The sequence below is a fragment of the Ursus maritimus genome, unplaced genomic scaffold (genome assembly GCF_017311325.1).
Source record: "Ursus maritimus isolate PB19 unplaced genomic scaffold, ASM1731132v1 scaffold_10, whole genome shotgun sequence".
NCBI lineage: Eukaryota > Metazoa > Chordata > Mammalia > Carnivora > Ursidae > Ursus > Ursus maritimus.
This window is the reverse complement of record NW_024423344.1, coordinates 22766591-22786482: the sequence shown is the minus strand read 5'-3', so window position 1 is coordinate 22786482 and position 19892 is coordinate 22766591. Positions and strand designations below refer to the sequence as shown.

General features: G+C 33.4%; 1 protein-coding gene across 1 annotated transcript in view; it reads left to right on the top strand.

Moving 5' to 3' along the window:
• The window catches only part of FNDC3A (fibronectin type III domain containing 3A), a 158558-nt gene that overhangs the window by 1141 nt on the left and 137525 nt on the right, over positions 1–19892 (top strand). The window lies entirely within an intron of this gene.

Sequence of the window (19892 nt, the reverse complement as noted above, 5' to 3'; positions counted from 1 at the left end):
TTTTCTTTTGTGAAATGTTATGTTAGTTTCTTTGGACACCTTTGTGGCTGAGCATCTTCTAACTAAGAATATTGAGCTGATAAGATTTTTTTCCCCTTTATGCAGTATAATCCTCAGATGTATTCAGTATGGGCTTTTAAAACCGAGCAACATAATTGTTTCTTAATGTGGTCTGTGTTTTTAGTTCTTGAAACCAAAGTTGAAGTGTTTTTCTGTATTATAAGAATGAAATAACTAAAGTTGAACTGCTACTATACTATTTTACCACCATGCTATTACCAGCACCAGTGCTAAACATATGCCACTCAGGAGTTGGAGCCATATGTTAGGCAGCAACTAATTGAGATTTGTGGCTATGATCTTGTATTTGGGTAAATATTTACTTTTTGTGTTTTTGCTAAATCTGTAATTCTTGCCATCATGTAAGTTTTATTTAAATCACCTAAAAATATTCCAGAGGAATGAATCCTCTGCCTTTTTGGTATTTTCTTGGTTGAATTGATTTATCTCAAGTAATGAGATAAAGTGCCTGTTGAGACAGATGGTGGGCTTAACAGAAAACAATGATAAAAAGGATTTTTGACACATCTTTTATAACACAGAACCTAAAATTTGCTGTCAGCTTTTTGGTCCGCTGGTAATTCTTGCCATCACTAATACTACTACTTAGTGGGAAGAAAGGATGATTTAACAGGAAAAAAATCTCATTAAAATTTTTATAAATAACGTTCTATTTAAAAATTTTAGCACCGTGTTGGTAAATTTTACTTTTTTTTTTTTTCTATTTCTTCATAGATTATCTCTGTTTTCTTATGTAGGTTGACAGAAATTTTTTTATCCCAGGCTGGTTGCCAAAGCCACCTGTATGCTTTTGAATTAACTCCCTCTTTTTCTCTTTTGTCTCTCCTTTCGAAACCTCAAAATCATTGAATGTTTAGGGAATATAAACATTTTGGACTTAGTCAAATGTGATTATAAAGGCAGTTTGCTTCTCCCAAATTAATGATATGCATTTGAAAAAACTGATGGCTAGGATTATCTTTTGGTGTCATCTGTGTCATCACTTCCCCTCATCATGTGAGTAATTGAGAGCTGATTCATTTTACCATGCATTTAATAATTACTTTTTAGTTGTAAAATTTCTGCAGTATAATATTAAGCATATTTTATTACTAATTAAGAAAACTGTTTCCCTCTTCTCCGAGCAGCCAGGCATAGGTCAGGACTGAGAGACTATAAAACCCAGGACAAAAAGAAGGAATATATGATTAATATTCTCATTGTCTTTTGTAGCTTTCCTTAGGTAAAGAGCATTTAATTTATAATATGCAGTTTTTAGTTTAAACTCATGGGTAATATATATGATTGTTTAAAACGTTTTTTTATGTTCATACATGCAAGTCTTGTGCACCTTATATTTTGCTTATATTTTTATAATACTGTTTGATGAAGTACTAAAAAATTTTTTTTATATTGTTGTTGTACTTTTGAATGAAAATGAATCTAGGTGGTATCTTTGAGAGTGATGTAGGGGTATGCACATGATTTCCAATTTTATTAGCAGGTAATCAAATGACAAATGATTTTTTTTCTCACAATCTCTAGCACACTTAAATAAATTTAGAATATTGAAAATCTAAAGATTTAGAACACAGTGTATGTCTATCCCATTGAAGTTTTTAGTGCTTCAGTTACCACATTGCAAAAAAAAAAAAAAAAGGTGCTTATGGATATCAATGTCAAGAGCTGCTGGTTAAAAGCAAATTAATGGCCAATAGTGTTGAAAGGCAAATTTTGTTTTTTTAACATGTATTGTAAGCTTTTGTAATTTTCTTAATATGTTGATCTCATTTCAGGGTATTATTCAGTGATCTCTTAATCTCTTGATCCTTATCTTTCTATCCTTCCACTATTAGTTTTGTTTGTCTTTCACATTCACTTTGTAAGTTTGCAGTGTAACTTATGGTCTTCCATCAAGTTACTTTGTGGGTGTTATCTTTTGATATTTCCAGTCACTTCTCACCCATTACCAGTCCTAAGGTTATTTTTTCTCCAAGATAGAGAGGTACACTTGGGAGATGACATGTGCTCAGAGGATGATGAGCTGCTATTAAAGTGAGGATACTAATGCAGTGTGATATCTTTCCTTCCTTCAAGTTATTCAGAAAATAGTTGTGGATACTAGACTAACATACAGAAAATCATTAGCAAAAATATAAGCTGTTATTGTTGAATTGTGTGGCAAGGACTGTAATTTGAAAGAAAGTGAGGCCACTGAGGCCTGGGAGATCATGGAGGGCATTTGGAAGAAGTCAGACTTGAAGCTTGGGAAGGACTTAGCAAAAGGAAAGACATTCCAGAAAAGATTGACATCCAGGGCTGGAAGTAGGAGCAAGGAGACCAGTCTGAGAGCATCCAAGGGTAACTATTGAGAGGAAGAAAGAAGGTTGCCTACAGATTTTGGCTAAGCCGCAGGGCATGATCAGAAGGAATAGGCAGGGCTGGAGAAGATAATTTGGCTGTATCATTATGAACTCATCACTGAAAGAACTATATGTCTGCTTTGACGTATTAATAGCTTAAACTTTATGTGTAAGGGATAGCTGTATATGTCTTATATGTATTTGTTTATTACAGATTAGGTCAGGAATCGGCAAACTTTCTATAGAGTGGCAGTTAGTAAATATTTTAGGCTTTGCAGTTTACTTGTCTCTCTTGAGGATTTTTTTTTTATTTCTTAAATAATTTTTTATAAATATAAGAATCATTCTTAAATCCAGGGCCAAACAAAAACAAGCTTGCCGTGGGCTGGATTTGGCCAGTGGACCTAGTTTGCTGACTCGTGGCTAATAATTGGGCCAGGTAATTGTCCTTAAGGCACATAAAGTGAGATGCCTTATGTCATTTGTCTACATGGTTCTTTGGTGCGTTTTGTTATGACTGTTATTTATATTTGTTCCCTATGTTATAGTAAAAATAAAGAAAATATGCAGAAATAACCATTATTGTAATTGTTATTTTGTGGCCAAACTTCTAGCAATGCCTAGACTAGGTTTCAGAACTAGGAAGTGAAAGAAGAAAAGCTTTGAGCCAGGCCTTAGAGGAGTGAAAATAGCTTCATCATGGCTTGATCTAAAATTTGTATAAGGTTAAGTATATCATCTGCCTGGTTTTACATATTTTACACTGCAACTGGCATTTTATAAACTTTGGCCAGGGTACTGGTGGCTTTTAAGTGATAATAGGGACCTTGCGGTAGGAAACCTTGTCTTTAAAAGTAGTCTAGGATGAGTTAGTGAAGAGATAAACAGGCACCTCTCAATAACTCCAAGAAGAGTCATTGTGTTACAGAATACTCTAATAATTGATATTTACATTGATGACTTGAGTCATCAAGAAAAGGTTGTGTCGGGTGCAGATTAAAGCAAAGAAGACGTAGAAATCTCTCTTAAAATATTTCCATTAAGGGATGCCTGGGTGGCTCAGTCAGTTAAGCATTGCCTTTGGCTCAGGTCATGATCCCAGAGTCCTGGGATCTAGTACGGCATTGGGCTCCCTGCTCAACGGGGAGCCTGCTTCTCCCTCTGTCTGCCACTCCCCCTGCTTGTGCATGCTGCGCTCCTCTCTCTCTGACAAATAAATAAATAAAATCTTTTTAAATTTTTTTAAAAAATGAAATAGTTCCATTAAGATTATTTAAAGATAAGTTATGGTGATTTAAAGATTAAGTATCAGTTATTTTGAAAATTCATTTACATGAAATAGCTCTTTGAAGTTTCTAAATTTATAGATGTGTATTTCTGAAACAATTGTTTCCTTCACATTGTGTTTCACGTACCATTACCAGGTGAATAGTGGTGCCTCGGGTTATGGTTGCGTGAATGAATTGGCTAGGGTTACTCTGTCATCAAGAATAATGACATAATTTTGTATCATTAGGAGAGCAAGAATATGGCATAGAATATTTTTTGATTTGAAGGCATTAGTAAATATGTTCTATATATGAAGGATAATATTAGGTGCTGAAAAAAGTAAAGATGAATAAGATGGAGAGCTGCCTAGATAAAATCAGTGTGTTTTCTTTTTTCCCTTCTTAAAAACATTAAAACCAACCAAATAAATAAAACTTCAAAACTTAAGTTAATTTTTGTAATTATTTATATGAACATTTGTCATACTTTGTAAATATGTATACTATTTTATATCGTAAGGCAGTATAAACCTTTTGAACTAAGTGTCAGCCTCCATGAATTGCTACCTAATAAAAATTTGGCTTTTAAATTTTGCTTTAAAGGGAAATTAACAATTCACTCTCCCACCTCCCTTTTGCCAGTGCTTGAAACAGCTGGGTCATTCCAGCTGTTTTGTTTTTTAGGAGATCAAGTACCATGGATCTTAGTTCCAGCTTTACTCTTATTAGCCATATAATCTCAGATTAGTTTTTTTCCATATTAAATTCCCAGTCATTAAAATTGAGAATAATACCTATCCTGTTTTCCCCACAGAAATATTGTGAGCACCCAAAGAGATGTTGGAAACCATGAAAACAAAGTACCAAATAAGTGCTTATGTTAATACTGCTATATTGGAAGCAATGCAGTTTTGTTTTTGGTGTTGCTGGTTTTTTTTTTTTTTAAGTAAGACCAGAAATCATGAATTCATGTTTTATCCTCCAAAGTTTTGCAAATGTGCTTCCAATAAACGTTTAGTTTACTCAAAAGTTTTAACTGCTTTTTTAGCAAACAGAATGCATGTAAAAGCTTTCTTTCTCTTATTACTCTTTCATTGTGGTCCATATCCAATGCCTCTGTTCCTTTTTGCAAGGGAATACTGATCTTATATTCCAGGCAGCTTCAGCTAGTCTTTTCCATAGTGGCATAAAAATTATACACAAAAGTGTATTCCTTAAGGTTTTCTTTTTTTTCAAGTGGAATACTATTCCTGTGTGTATAGTAATAAGATCCACTTGTTGAACTCTCATTGGTGTTTAGGCCCTATACTTTGTAATTTTTTAAAATCCTATGCAGACATGCCAGATAGGTATTAGTATTTTTATTTTACAGATAAAACTGTTGCTTTTGAGTGACTTTCAGTCTCTCTTCCTTTCTCGCTTCTTGAGATCTCTTGTGCTTAGTTAGAAATAAAAAGTAAATTTGATGTGTACTTTGAAATAAACCTTGATATAAAAGTAACCTAAGTTTAATAAATTAGACTGTGATAATCAGCCTCTGTCACAAATATCTGGTAGGTATTTTCTGTTTTCCTTCTTCAGAATCCACATTTCAATACATATTTGAACAGAATAAGTTAGAAAATTTAAGTGATTTATTATTCAATTCCCCAGTGAGAGAAAAAAAATCTTCCTACTTTGGGGGTTCTGAGTAGGTGTTCTAATGCATTTTAAAGCACAGTTAAGAATTCTCTTTAAAAAGTAATGATATGCTTTCTTTTGCAGAAATAGGTTTTATGTACAACACCTACTTTTGAGATTGAGCTTGGAATAGTTATTTATGTCAAAATCAGTTTTTCTTAAGATTTGCTTAAATTTGTAAAATGAAAATATTTATAATATGTGATTTCATTATGTTTTCATTTTCTAGATTTTTTTGGTTTGCTTAAGACAGGCATTCTCAATTTGCAGTTTTGTTCTTAAAACTTGATTTTTTTTCCATGTAATATTTTCATTTGCAATATATACTTTTTTCTTACACTTTAGTTACTAGTTTTTTGTTTCTTCTATAAGTGTTGGGACCAGCTATTTCCAATACTTCAGATCAGTTGGTGCATCATTATTCCTCAACCACCACTGTATGCTAGCAATTATATTTTTTATAAATATTTATTTATTTATTTTAGGGGGAGGGAAAGGAGAGGGAGAGAGAATCCAGGCAGACTCCACGTTGAGTGCTTAGCCTGACGTAAGTCTCCATCTCAGGATTCTGAGACCATGACCTGAGCCGAAGCCGAGAGTCCGATGCTTAACTGACTGCACCACCCAGACGCCCCTGCAATTGTATTTTTTAAATCTGTTACTTGAACCTTGCTAAAATTGGCCTAATGTGTGTGCTAGAGTAGCCTTTGGAGAAAATGTAGGGGCAGTTTCCCTCTAATCCATCTTTCAGGCTGCTTCCAGACTAATATTTTCAAAAACTTGCGTTCTATTCAAATCATTGCTCGGTTTTAGATACTAAAATCATACCATAATTCTGCTGCATCAATTATAATGTCTTTGGGCTCTATTTCAAAGTATATTGTCTGTCAATATCCTGTGACTCTATCTATTCTCAGCTTTGTAGTAGAAAGAGCATATGTTTTACATTAGACAGAGGTTTATTTGTTGGCTTCCTCCCTTATTGGCTGTGTATAAACATGAACATGTCACTTTACCTCTACAGGCCTTAGTTTCTTCACTTTAAAGAGGGGTAATAATAGGATCTATCTTTTATAATTGGCTGTTATAAAGATTAAAAGAGAGCCCATTTAACATGGCAAGTAAACTGCTTGCCATAGGATATTTTTATCTAGAACTTCGGTTGACATGTCTAATCACTGTCACCTAAATTGCCTATTCTTTTCACCATTCACCATTTTCACCATTTATTATTCATCTATCATTTGTTAATTCTTTAAATGTCCTAGATATTTACAATATGAATGTCACAAAGAAGAATGTCGTACTCCCTTCCCTCTAGTAATTCACAAAGTAGGATGAGAAGTAAAGACATATAAACAAATGCATATCTAAGAATAATTAAGGGTAAATAAAATACATCTTCTCTTGCCTTTTTTTCACTTGTGTAAATCCTTCCTGTCTTTTATTACTGAACTGCCATGTTTCCGTAATGCCCTCAATACCATGATTGTGTACGTATCATACCATAGCATATATAATTCTTGTCTGTCTCATCTATTAGATTATGAACTTCTTGAGTTGAAACAGTACTGCTGGAGTTGGCAGGTTTTTTTCCTATAAAGGAACAGTAAATATTTAAGATGTGTGGCTGTATGGACTGTTACAACTACTTAACTGTATTGTAGGAGCATTAAAACAGCCATAGATAAGTTATAAACGTTGGGTATGACTGTTTTCCAATAAAGCTTTACAAGAACAGGCAGGGGGCCAGATTTGGCTCACAGGCCTTAGTTTGGTGACCCCTGCCATGCTGCATACCCTATGCCTGGCAAACATAAGGCACTCAGTAAATAATAAATTAGCATATATTAAATACTTCCTGTGTTCTGACTGCTGTTCAAACAACTTTACGTATATCAGTTTACTTAATCCTTAAAACAACCCTCTGAGGTGGATAATGTTGTCATCATTTTAAAAATGAGGAAACTGAAGTAGAAAGAATTAAATAACACGACTAATATCACACAACTAGTTAGTGAAAGATTTGGGATTTGAATCCAGACACCTGACTCCAGAGCCTCAGCTTTTAATCATACTAGTTCCAATGTGTTGAATTCCAGGAGTATAATATTGATTCAGTATAAGGAAACATATTGACATAATTCCCTATATTCATAGATGAAAGAATAAAACTATATGATTATCTCTTTGGTGCTAAATATATCATTTTCTATAATTCAGTTGTCCCTAATAACTATTAACAAGAAATAACCTAGTAAAGGGTCTCTATCAGAAGCCTGTATTAAATATCTAGTGAAATATTAGATGCACTTCCATAAAAAGATAGGAACATAATATTTGCCCTAAAGTCTCAGCCAGTGCATTAAGAAGCAAGAAAAATAATTAAATAAGGGGTGTGTGAAGGATGAGGTGAGATATATCACTGTTAGTATTTGTAGTTGATATGATTGCCTAGGAAATACAACATAGTCAACACAAAATGATTTGAGTCAAAGAGATTTCAGTAAACCAGCTGGCTATAACTTAGAACATTCATTAGCTTTCTTATACACCAGCAGTAGTCAACTATGAAAAACAGTAAAAAAGTAGAAGCTAAAATTATAAAATACTTAAGAACATTTTAAAATATGCAAGAGCTATATAAAGAATACTGTAAGAAGATCTGAATGGATGGATAGCATACTATATCCCTGAGTGTGACAACTTAATACCATAAAAATGTCCGTTCTTACCAAATGAGAAAATTGTCAGTGTAATCCTAATTAGATTATGGTAGGATTTTAAAATGGAATTTGACAAACTGATGTTTCAAGTTTTGAGAAGTTGAAATGCCTAAGAATGGCTAAGTAAATTTCAAAAAGAAGCATAACAATGGTGAACATACCTATCAAAAATCAAAACATACTACAAAATTACAGTTGTTAAAAAATAAGAATTTGGAGTAGGAATGAGCATGTTGATCATAGGAACAGAATATAGAATTCAGGAGGAACTCCATGGATATGGAAGAATTTCTTGTCTGATAAACCTAGTAATGGAAGAGCTAGTCTATAAATGGTGTGGGACAATTGGCTATCCAGTTGAGGTAAAGATAATTAGGTACCCACTTTGTGGCACTATCAAAACTAAAATCTAGATGGACTAAATATAAGTAAATAAAGTGTCAAAAGTTTTAGAAATGAATTTTTAAAAACATTTTGGAGTAGAGAAGGCCTTTCAAGTGAGATATCAAACTTAGATGCTGTTAAAAAGACAAGCAACTGAATTGCCAAATAACAGATTTGACATGTAATAGATGAAGCTAATATTCAAAGTATACAAGGTGTGCTCTCAAATCAGGATGGGGAAAAAAAAATAAAAACCAACCTGGTAGAAAATAAAGAATGTAAGTAGGAAATTCGTGGAAGTAGAAATATAGATAGCCTATAAAGTTTTGAAGAGTTATTCATCAGTGCCAGTATTCTGAGAAATTCAAATGAAAACATAAATGACATAGTGATTTTTAAAAAAAATTTGTAATAAAATTAAAAACTGGACAACCTTAATATTATGAAGTGAAATTGGAAAGTATACATTTATAAACTATTGAACAAAGTATAAATAGCCTCATCTTTTTGAGGAGAAAAGTTCAGCAGTATCTACTTTAAAAGTGCATACTTCTGAACAGAAGTTTTATTTCTGTCTGGAAATACTATCATGGGTTCGTATAGACTGTTACGTGGTTATTTCTTGCAGAGGAGGAAATGTATGGAGAAAAATGGAAGCAGTTTCATTGTTTAGCATTAGAATAGTTAAGTTATGATAATGTTCTTACAGGAAAATATTAGGCAGCCTGGGAAAGAATGAAATAGATAACAGATGTACTTCTTTAAGAAAATATTGCAATATGTCATATGAAAAAGAAAGACACTGACCAGTACATGTCATGTGACTTAAGTAACAACCAGAAAACCTGATATATACATAAGTAAGTGCAGAGAACAAGCCTGAAAGGGTACCTTCCGCAGTGGGAAGCTGTAGAAATGGAAGTTGGATATAGGGACAGGAGGAAGAATTAAAAATGATGACTGTACATTTGTTCTTAAGTATAAAATGTACAACTTTTGTGATGTAACAAAAATAATAAAACATAAAAGGGTTTGGATTTGGCAATTATGATTAGTCCTTAATAGAGCCATACCTTCTTGTTGGACAGTCTTGAATTGAAGTATGACTCTTTTTTCTGTGTAATTTTTAATAACACCTCCCTTCACTCACAAGCTTCCCATTTGGTGTCTAAAGTCATTGGTGCATTTAAAAATAGCACTTTCAGTATAGCGTTGGGTCAGAAACTGTTACCGTAGGTTAAAGAAACGAGAATTGTAGATGAATGATTCTCAACCTTTATAACCATACCTGCGAAACAAGACAATTTTAGTATACTTTATTTTCTGAATTTCTATTATAAAAGCAATTTTTTTCAAATGTAAAATTATAATATTGAATATAGTTTTCAAGTCTCATTTATCTAGATATTTTTATTCCTCACCCCCTTTCAATATTAGAACCTAATATTTTAAGAAAGTTGGTAGTAAATTCTAGGACTGATGTCATCAGCTTGAGCTAAAGGTAGGCTAAAAAGAAGGAAAATTTTTTTAAAAACATGAGGGAAGATGGGTGTATTTAGAAGCAATAATATTGAACTCAGGAATAATAGATTTATAAACAAAGAATCTGGTTATCTCAGGGCAATGTTAAAACGTTGGGTTTTACAGGCAAATCTTTCTTATAGGAAATACAGAAATGTTTATTGATTTTCTTGTGATGTCTTATGATAAAATTCTCTATTTAGAAGGAAACGTGTTAAATATGGCGAAGTTATGGTGCAGCTACTTCAGTAGCTTTTACAGGGGAATGCAAACCCTTCTGTTGTGAACCTCGATGCCAAGGTGTTAATTTTGGTCAGAAAATATTCAGAAACTACAGGTTTAGTCTTTAATTCAAAGTCATTCTGATAGCTATAACCAAGAATTTGCAATTCTAAAAAAGCAAAGTAAATACAGTATATAAGCTAGCATGTTTTAAAAGGGCAATAAGGTATTTGTAGATGAAAATAGAATTGTCACAGATGCAATTACTTTGGGCTCTAAAGGTAACCCAAGTGCTCTGAAAACACCAGCTAGAACTGTAAAATAGGATTTAAGACGATGGCACTTAAAAAAATTGTTGGTCTTAATTATGTGTACACTCTCTGTCCTTTAACAGATTGGGGTTGATTTCTTGGAAGCAGCTCCTACTCTCAGTTCCGATAGTTTCCTGACTGGATGTATCTTTTTGATGTCTTTTTCATCAGAAGTGCCTTTGAAGTCTATATTAACCAGATTTTCATGTTAATATTAAGGTGTGATTTCATAGTGGAGGGACCTGGTGGAAGGATGGGGGCTATATCTCCTGACTGCGTAATTAATTAAGTTATATTTTGTGTGTCTGGCATTGGAGGGTAATGGTAGTGGCTCTCAACTCCATGTTTTAGACCTCTGTTCATTTATGTGTAAAAGACTGAGACCCACCCATCCTACCCTACCCATTCTACTTCTACCTTTCCAGTGGACAAGGAATTAGAGAATAAGATAAGTTATAGTAAATTTGTTGCAAATGATCTGTATAAATTGTCACTTACCTTATAAGGAAATATATTTTATATCTAAGATATGTATTTGCTTTTGTTAGGTTAAACCATATGAAATCATGTTATTTTAATATTTTTTGCCTTAGAAATGATGATTTCATATGGTTCAACATATTATAGAATTATACCTTATAAACACTGCCCTATGTATAAAAACAGGTTATTGCACTTAGCATGAAAAATATGTTGTTAGTTACTTAAATGACAAATTCATAAATAGCAAATCACTGATAAAATGTTACCATATAAGCCAAGTCGGAAGGTTTATAAATACACCTACTTAAATAACAAGGTTAAAGTTATAAGCCAAAAATATCATTAATGTATATATGCATCTTTGTACACTATTGGGTTAATCACCCTTCTCCAAAAACTAAATTGAATATGGGAATGATAAAGCTAAACATGTAGTAAATAAATAAAAGCTGTTGGACTTAAGAACCATGACCGATTGACGATACTGCAAAAACCAGGGCAATTGAAGAAAGCACTGATGATAGATAAATAGATAATGAAGTATCCCTTGCAACTTGTGGGAATCCTAACTGTATTGCATGGCAGCTGAATGTCTTAGTAGTGAATTAGAGGCCCAAGTAATCTTTTGAAATGTATTTTTACTTTATACATTCTTTTAACAAATTTTATTAACAGATAAGAGCTCACTGTTCAGGTTGCTAGTAAGAAACACTTAGTCTTACACAGAAACAAAAGCTAAAGAATTGTGTGTCATTTGCCCAAAATATCTGTAAAAAGAACATTGATTTTTCTTTTAGTTTGGGACATATCAAGAGCACACTGCCATTGATGAACCCTGGACCATACTTTTAAAAAAAATCATGCTTCTAAAGCACGGTCATTGGTTTCTATTTGTAATAAATTCATTCACCTTTCTAATGTCCAATTGGTACATTAAAAATTAAGAGTAGTGTGGGGCACCTGGCTGGCTCAGTCAGTTCAGTGTCCAACACTTTATTTCAGCTCAGGTCATGATCTCAGGTTTGTGAGATGGAGCCCCACATCAGGCTCTGTGCTGGGCATGGAGCCTGCTTGGAATTCTCTCTCTCCCTCTGCCCCTCTCCCTCACTCAAGTGCATGCGCTCGCTCTCTCAAAAAAAAAAAAAGAAAAAATTAAGAGTAGTGAATTTGTAATGATGTACTATATGTTGGCTAATTGGATTTAAATTTTTTAAAAAGTAGTGAATTGGTTCCTTGTCAAAAGTGAAAGGGACTGAATTTACTCTTCTGTCTGAAACAACTTAAAAAAGTAGAAAAAATTGAAAGAGTGGCTCTCAAGATGTTCAATATCAGGCAATGTAAGGGGGAAAACAAGGCAAGCCCTATCACTGGCCCTGATTATTGCCTGGAGAAAGTTTCCAGGGTATTGCACAGAGGAATCCCAAGTAGGTAACAGCTGACTCTCTGAGTTGATGGAGCTTGCAGTCCCAGGAGACTAGACTATGCAGGACAGAGTACCAGAGAGGAGAAAGCTACACAGAAAAAGGACCTCAAAGATCTGGAGAGGGTCTCCCTTGATCATTAGCAGAGTACTGGTAAATGCATATATGTAAGGAAACTACTCTGGGTTAGAAAAAGAGCCACCTAAAAGGATTCTATAACAGTATCCAGGCTCACACAGGGCCAGAAATAGTGCTTTCCACCAGCCAGAGTAGAAAGTCTCATAATGCACAGGGCATTTGGAAGAGTACTCTGAAGGATCTTGGCTCAGTAGTGGGAAAAAAATTAACCTTAGACTAAATGCAGCTCTGTTCCTGTCTAGCACAAGAACACAGTTCTGTTGTTGCCTAAAGCACAACCCAAGTCACTTAACCACATCTCAGAACAAAACTCAAAAATACTTACAGGAATGCAAAAATATCCAGTAGCCAACAAGGTAAAATTTATAATGTCTCTGGCATTCAATCAAAACTGCTAAGCCTGTTAAAAAGCGGGTAATACAGGAGAAAAATCATTGACTTAAAACTGACTCCAAAATGATCTTGATGGTGAACTAGTGGCCGAGAACATTAAAACAGTTATGACTGTATGTTGGAGAAGGTAGAGGTAAAATTGAGCATGGTAAATGGAGGGGTCTTCTAGACTAAAATTACAGTGTCAGAGATAAGATAAGGGATGAGATTAATGGCATGCTATACTTGCCAAAGAAAAGATGAAGACGTAGCAATAGAACTTATCCAAAATGAGGGGCCTCTGGGTGGCTCAGTTGGTTAAGTGTCTGACTCTTAATCTCAGCTCATGTCTTAATCTCAGGGCGGTGAGTTCAACCCCTGTGGGCTCCATGCTGGGTGTGGAGCCTCCATGAAAAAAAAGAAAAGAAAGAATGAATCCAAAATGAGACACACAGAGAAAAGAGAATTATTTAAAAGATGAATGAAAAAAAATATTTAAAGTAATAAGGGCCAAAATTTTTCCAAATTTGATAAAAGCTGTAAACCAAGAAACACCATTCAAGGAAAATGAACAAAATGGCATCTAGGAACATAATAATCAAATCACTTAAAACAAGTGACAAAGAGAAAAGAAATCTTAAAAGAAGCCAAAGAAAAACAGAACAAAGGTAAGAGTAATAGCAGATTTCTCATCAGAAGCAATGTAAGGCAGAAGATAGTGGAGCAATATCTTTAAAAATTATCACCTAAACTCTTTACCAAGCAAAAATATCTTTCAAAAACAGGCAAAATACTTTTCAAATAACAAAAGATGAATATTATTTTAAGTCCTGTACTAAAAGACATGTTAAATGGAGTTCTTTAATCAGAAGGAAAATTAAACTGTGAGGATACCTGGACCTACAGAAAGGAATGAAGAGCACTGGAAATGGTATCTAATGGGTAAATATATATGATTTTTTAAAAAATTTAGGTATCTTTAAAGGACAGTTGGCTGTGTAATGTAAAAATGATAATGATTGTAGGGTTTAAAACATGTAAGTGAAATATATGAAAACAATAGCACAGAGTTCAGAAGGGGAGAAATTGCAGGTATGTTATTACAAGGTTCTGATACTTATACCTGAATTAGTATAATGTTACTTGAAGTTAGTGTATGATAAGTTAGAAATGCATATTATAAGCCCTAAAGCAACCACTGAAGTGGCAAAGAATAATAGACTAAGCCAACAGGGGACATAAAGTGATATAACAATAATTGAAATAAAGCAGATAAAGAAGAAAAAGGAAATAACACAAGGAACAAATAAAAAATGAGATGGTACATTTAAACCCAACCATATCAATAATCATATTACATATGAATGGCCTAAACACTGTAATTAAAGGCAGCGATCTTGGATTAGATTGTTTTTTTTTTTTAAATCAAGACCCAAGTATATCATATCTACAGGAAATCTACTTTAAATATAAAGATACATATATGTTAAAAGTAAAAGGATGCAAAAAATATGGCATGTTAACCTTATCCAAAAAAAAGCTGGAGTTACTATATGAGATCAGAAGTTAGATTTCAGATCAAGGACTATTATTACCAGGGATAAAGAGGGTCACTTCATAATTATAAAGGGATTAAATCATCAAGGGGACATAATCCTAAATTTTTATGCATGTAAGAAGAGCTTTAAATTATATGGTGGAACTGCAAAGGAAAATATACAAATGGAAATTTTAGTGGAGATTCCAGTACCCCTCAATAGTGGATAGAACAAGTAGAATATAAAGCTGAAAACTATAAAATTTCATGAAGAAAACATAGGAGAAAAATCTTTGTAATCTTGGATTAGGCAAAGCTCTCTTAGGTACAATACCAAAATCACCATCCATAAATCAAAAAATTAAGTTGGACTTCATAGTTAAAACTCATGTTCTTCGAAAGACATTGGTGAGAGAATGCAAAGACAAGCCACAGACTGGGAGAAAGATCTTCAAATCACTTACCTGACAAAGGACTGGTATACAAAATATACAAAATACTATTAAAACAATAATAAACAAATCCAGTAACAAAATGGGCAAAAGTTTTGAAGAGCTACTTAATCAAAAAGCTATACAGATGGCAAATAAGCACTTGTGGAACATCATTATTCATATGGAAATTCAAAGGCAGGATTACAGATAGGAAAATTTGGAGGGTGAAGGGTAGGTTCATTATCTTGATGTAGTAATGGTTTCATGGGTATGTTCTTGTGTCAATATTTATCAAATTGTATACTTTAAACATGCCATTTGATAAATATCTAATATACCTTAATAAAGTTATTTTAAAAGTCTAGTTGACACATTGTATGTGCTTGATGTATGTTTGTTTAGTACAGTTGACCATTACTCTCTCATTTCCCAAGATTATTTGAAAATTTCTTCTTTTTGTTTAACCTATAGGAAATAGCAATTTTGAGAGGAAAATGGATTTGGCTCATAATATATTGATTTGAAATACCCAAAGGCAATTTCAAAGTCCTTATTAAACTTGCTTACTTTACAAATATTTTCTTTTCCTCAAGGAAATTATTTTAATCTATTTCTAGTTTGAGAATATGAATGTATTCACATCTGGGATGGGGCCTTCAAGAATGAAGTATACCTTAATGTTAAGAGGTTGATATCTTCATTATCAGTTAATACTTAGGTAAAAATTAGTGGGGTGCCTGGCTGGCTCAGTCAGAGGGACATGTGACTCTTGATCTCGGGGTCATTTTTGTTTGAGATTACTTAAATTCAAAACTTAAAAGAAAAAAATATGTAAGTAAACATTAGTTTAGTCTTAGATCAATATGGTCTTGGGACTAGCAGCATGAGGTTAACCTGGGAACTTACTAGAAATGTGAATTTTGGGGGTGCCTGGGTGACGCAGCCATTAAGCGTCTGCCTTCGGCTTAGGGCGTGATCCCGGCGTTATGGGATCGAGCCCCACATCAGGCTCCTCCGCTATGAGCCTGCTTCTTCCTCTCCCACTCCCCATGCTTGTGTTCCCTCTCTCGCTGGCTGTCTCTGTCAAACAAATAAAATCTTAAAAAAAAAAAAAAAAGAAATGTGAATTTTGGAGTCTTACTCCACACCTATTGAATCAGAAACTAGGTGTGAGGCCCAACAGCCTATTTAATAAGCCCTGGCGATGATTCTGATACATGTGAAAGTTTGAAAACCAGAGTTTTGGAGGAATGGGATTAGCAGTGGAATTTTAAATACTGGTAGTGGTAGAATTTGTTTCAAGATATCTCACACAATGGCATTCTTAGGATTTGTGCATTTCGTTATATGCAAATTTTACCTTCAAATAGCTAAGTATATTGAATAGTAGCTACTGAAACATGCTTGACGTGTTTGGGGGTGAAATATACTAGTATCTACAACTTTAAAATGCATTTTTAAAGAAAAGATGGGACAGAGGAATGCATGTAATAAAGGAAAATGTTAATTTTAGAACCTACATGGCAAGTACATGATGTTCATGGTTTAATTATTTCAGCTTTCCTATGGATTTGGAAATTTTCATAATAAAATATAAAATCCTCACATTACTCCTTTAAATTTTTGTGCAAGAGAATGAAAAGATGCCCAGATATGCTCTTAGACAAAGTAATGGTGGGTGGTAATAAAATTTTAATATCTTAATGATAATTATAGGTAGATATAGAAGACACTGTTTCAATATATTGATGCTATATTTATCTTAGAAATGGGCTATTTGAGATTTTTCTAGTCATCTTAAAATTGAGTATTCTCTAAATTACCTTCATTGATTGACGCTTTTTTTTTTTTTTTTTTCAAATTTTGAGGGGACACAAACATGCAGTCCATTGCATCCTGTTATGAGGCTGTTTCAGTTACTGTTGCTGCATAACCAGTTTTCTTCAAACACAGTCACTTAAAACAACCATGCTAATGTATTCGTGGATTCTGTGGATCAGGAATACAGAAAGGGTACAGCAAGGATAGCTTATTTATGTTTTATGATGCTTGGGGCCTCAAGATTGAAAAGCTGCAGGTGTTGCTAGTATATTGATGACATGGGACAGGGATCACACGAAAGCTTATTCACTCAAATGGCTAATCCCTGGAATAGAAGACTAGCACTGCCCAGTAAAGCACCTGTGTGTGGCTGCTCCATATGGCTCTGCTTTCTTGCAGTGTGGCTGCCTGAGGGTAGTTTGACTTCTAACATGGTGGCTCAGGGCTCCAACTGGTGGGTTTTAGCAAACAGGTGGTAGCTGAATCACTCTTTTTGATTCAGGTTTGGAAGTCACATAGAGTTACTTTCACAGCATTCTGTTACTTATAAGCAAGTCACAAAACCACACAGATTCAAGGGAAGGGGAAATAGTTTGCCTCTCTTGATGAATAAGTATCCAGATTCTAGAAGAGCTTGTGGGATAGGAGATCTTACAGCTGTCTTCGGAAAATACAATCTGTCATAGAGGCTTTGGAGTCCTCTGAGTAAAAAGAGTTGAAGGTTGAGACTAAGGTAATGATGACAGAGATGGAGAGACAGGCTTGGGTTTGTAAGATTTGCTGTCTGTGTAATGGACAGAACTGATTACATCTCCTAAATTTTCCTTATTGAGGACACAGCTGTATGGTCAAAACGCTTACTCAGTAAAACTATTTGTCTCAGTATTTTCATTTCTCTATTTAACCAAGTGTTATAGTATATTTTCACTCACTGTGCATAACATTGTAGATTTTTACAAAGAAAGAGTAGTTATCCCTTTACTAGAGATATACAGAAACTATTAAGAGATATGGGGCTCAGGTACCGGGAAAGAAAATGTTAACATACCGACTCCTTTAAACAATGGAATGTAGTTACAACCTTTTAGATGACATACAGTGATATGACTCTTGAAATATCAGGATTAAAAGGTTCATCATTTATACCTATATAATCTAGTTATTGTCACCTTTAAGGACAGATACCAATTATTGATTTTTAAAACATTGTATTATAGAAGTCATAACAATCAAATGGAAAGAATTTAGATTAAAAGAGCTTGTAAAAGACATGAAAACCATTAGTAGGTTTTCTCCTAATAGGATTCCTGATTTGAACAAATTTCAGTAAAAATGATTTGATTTGAAATTTGAACACTGCATATTTAATTTAAGGAATTACTGATTTTTATGTATAGTAATGGTTTTGTAATTATGTTTAAAAAAGGGGAGTTCTTATCTTTCAGAGGTACATCCTGAAATATTTGCAGATGAAATTATATAATGTACTTCAAAATAGGACAGGAAGAAATGGATGATGGTGTAGATGAAACCAGGTTGGCCATATGTTGAAATGGTTGAAGCTGGGTGTTCAGTTCATCGTGGGAGTTCATCATACTATTATGTTTACTTTGGTGTATGTTTGAAATTTTCTACAAATAAAAATATTTAAGAAAGATATGTTTAGAGGTTAAATTGAACATTTGTAGCATGATCTGAGAGTCTAACCACTATATATTACGTGTTTTTATGGGAAAATAATTTCCCAAGTATTTCTGACTTCTAAATGTAATGTTGGAAGGCAGCCTATTTCTAAGTTGAGGACTACCTCTATTTTTTTTAACATAATACTCTTAGTTGCAGTCTTTTCTTGAGCCAAATATTACACTAGTGTTCCCTTTCGACTTCTAATAACCAAAGAAATGAGAAAGTGGGCATTGGAGAGAAAATAAGAAGCGTGAACTAATCATAGGTCTTTGAATAATCAAGAATTTTTTTCCCTATTTGATATCAGTCATTTAAAATCATTGATAGCACTGTCTTTCCTTAGTATTCTTTCTCCCTCTTACATTCTGTATGAATATACATTTCTTTTATAATTAAAAAAAATACAATTGTCTTTTATGTCCTAATGAAAGTTCACATTAAAATGTAGAAATTTAGGTGAACCAAAGTTAAATTTAATAACCTATTTTTAAGAGTCATTTTTCTGAAGTACAGTTAACATTGATTGGTGCAGTTGAGAGAATTAGTCTTGGGAAAAATACAAAATAACCTAATATCATCTCATTGTTAAATAAAATCTGTGAAATATCTGTTTTAAGTTTCTGATAAGAAATGATTAGATGATTTCACAGAGTGATTCCCGTGACTTTCATCTCAGGAAATTCCACTGCAGGTGACTTAAAGTGCTTTTTTAAAAATCTAATTTAGTCAAGTTTAGAAAATAAAATCCAGAAATCTAAAAAAATTAAATAGAGGTCTAATTTGGAAAAATACATGTTAAGATATCAGTTTGTAAGATGAATTATTAATTTGGATAAAGTCTAAGTTCAAACAAAATTTATTGAAATTTCCTAAAAGGCCATTTTAGATGGTCAGTAAGCCAAAGATGACTGTAGTTGCCTAGGGCTTTTCAAGCTGACTGTTTTTTTTTTAATTGAAATTTTGGTGAAAGTGGTATAACCATATCCACGTTATAAAATTATTGGGGAAATAGAAAAAAAATCACTGTAATTTATCATCTTGATATGGTTACTACTATAATATTTTTACTTAATGTTTTTTCATATGTATACTTTCAAGTACTCCTAAATTCTCAAGAACTGTGAGAAATAAATGTCCTTTGGTGAAGGCAACAGCGTATAGTATTTTGTAGCAGCCACAACTAAGTTTGCAAATATTTTTCCCATTCCATAGGTTGCGGTTTTACTCCATTGAATGTGTACTGTGACGCACTGAAGTTTTCAAGTTTGATGTAGTCCCATATGTCTATTTTTGCTTTTGTGGTCTTTGTTTTAGGTGTCATATCCAAGAAATTATTGCCAAGTCCAATCTTTTCCTCTGTTTTCTTGGAGCTTTATAGCTTTGGGTCTTGTTTAATCCGTTTTGAGTTAATTTTTGTATACGGTAAAAGAATCCAAGTTCATTCTTTTGCATGTGGATATGCAGT